We start from the raw sequence: 2128 nt of genomic DNA, 5'->3' as shown, positions 1-2128 counted from the left end.
TGAAATTAGTGAATTAAAAGAATTTATTAGGTCAAACGGGTCAAAAATGAGGTATCGAGACCTCAAAGTTGAAAATCGAGCTATAAATATTTTTATAAATATTTATGGAGTGTCATTGAGTTAGTATTAAAGTTTCATTAGAAAATTTTAACGCTTGGATGGCTAATTAATTAAAAGGACTAAATTGAAAATAGCACAAAATTTGTTAAATTGTGAGTAAATAGCTTAAGTATTTAAAAGATGGATTTAAAGAGCAATTAGACCCAAAGGTTAATGGCTGGACGGTTTGGGTATGAAATAAGCAAGAAAACAATGTGAACAAGGGCAAAATTGGAAATAGATAAAATTTAATAGTTCAATAATGATGTAATTGAAAAATCTAGACATTTCTTCATATTTTCTCAGCCAAAACGCCATAGAAGGTCTGGAGAAAGCTGGTTTTCATATTTTTACATCATGTGAGTTTAATTCTTGCTTTTCTTGATAATTTTATGTTTTTATGACTTTTACAATTAGGTTCACTTGTAGAATTCATTAGTTTTTGATTTTATGGGTGAAATTGGAAGTTACCCTGGATGGGTAAGGGAATTTTATGATGAATTATTATGAAATTTAAGTTCTAATTTCATATTAAGGTGGTTTTATTAAGTGATTTTGATAGGAAATGATATTTAGGACCTAATTGTGAAAAAGTTGTGAATTGAAGGTTGCTGTTGAAATTCAGAATATAAAAGGCTTTGAAATAGTTTATAATGATAAAATAAAGTGTTAATTGAGAAAAATTAGTTCAATTGATGGGTGAATTGAGCAGGGACTAAATTGTGAAAACTGTAAATTTTGGGGTAAAAGTGCAATTTCGAAATTTGAACAGCATAAATTGTGAAGTGAAATAGAAATCAAATGAATGCTAATGAGTAGAAATATTTTATATTATAGATCAAGAATCCAAAGAAGGACGAGGAAAAGAAAAAGTTGCGGAATAGTCCCTAAATTTCAATATCTTCTACAAATTAGCCGGGTAAGTTCATATGGTTGAATTTAGATGTTTATTTGTGAATGATTGAAGTTTATAATGTGTTATTATATACGAATTTGTTGTGGGATTGTGTAGATTTTGTTAATGAAAGAATAAATGTGGAAATGCAAATTAGGAAAAACGCAGGATTGAGTAATGTTCAGTATCGTGACGTGTGATGAATTGATGGATAAGACCATGGTTGTTCCATGGCAAAGTGTGAAATGTAGGTATGGTATTATCCATACTTGAAATGTGAAATGTAGGTATGGTATTATCAAATCCATACTGAGTTAAGAAATGTAGGTATGGCATTTCCCATACCGAGTTGAAAATGTAGGTATGGTATTTCAATGAGGAAAACCATACTGAGTTGTGAATCGTGGCATTGAGCAACGACGTACTCAATTTCGTAAGTCTGTTTCCTAATTTGATTATAAGAAATAAAAGAGAAGTGATCCAAATGAAAGAGATTGAGTAGTTATTACTTGTTGAGCTCAACTATGTGAATTATTATAACAATGGTTGTGAATCGCAGAAACTTTAGTAAATGTTTTGGTATTGTTTGGAAATATTATGTTTGGTAAGCATTACTTTTAACCTATGAACTTACTAAGCTTCAATAAGCTTACTCGTGTGTGTTTAATATTTTATGTAGATTGACTTGAAGTGAAGTGGGTAGATCGGATCAACACAACAAAGCACACTATCCAGATCAATTCCGGTAGCTTTTGTTTTATGTTTGAAGATTTATATGGCATGTATAGAGTTTAAATGAAATGAAGTAAAGATGTTATAAACTAGTTAACAACATTTTGTACCAAAACAGTTTTTGGTTAGTAGCAGTAGTTTGAGTTTGAAAATTTACCATAAATCATGAAAATCTAATTAGAGGTTGAATAAAATATGAAATTAAATCTTATTGAATCTAGTTTCACATAGAAGAAACGGTGTAAGCAAAAGGCTTTCATATCAGGAGATATTTGAATTTTTGTGAGACAAGGTCAGAGTGATTTTGAACTCCCCTGTTCTGATTTGTAAAAATCATTAAAACTTGTAAACAATTAATTAGGAGTCATACTATATATGTATGGATTCCTTATTGAGTCTATT

At 29.7% G+C, this 2128-nt stretch overlaps 1 long non-coding RNA gene across 1 annotated transcript; it reads left to right on the top strand.

Moving 5' to 3' along the window:
• Positions 1-393: 393 nt before the first annotated feature.
• Positions 394-1834, top strand: LOC128294027 (uncharacterized). Its single transcript, XR_008284200.1, has 3 exons — positions 394-422; positions 937-1018; positions 1674-1834. It is a non-coding gene; the product is annotated as an uncharacterized LOC128294027 (long non-coding RNA).
• Positions 1835-2128: the final 294 nt, after the last annotated feature.

The sequence above is a fragment of the Gossypium arboreum genome, chromosome 6, assembly GCF_025698485.1.
Source record: "Gossypium arboreum isolate Shixiya-1 chromosome 6, ASM2569848v2, whole genome shotgun sequence".
Taxonomy (NCBI): domain Eukaryota; kingdom Viridiplantae; phylum Streptophyta; class Magnoliopsida; order Malvales; family Malvaceae; genus Gossypium; species Gossypium arboreum.
Note: the sequence above shows the minus strand (reverse complement) of the source record. Positions and strands in the feature narration are given on the sequence as shown.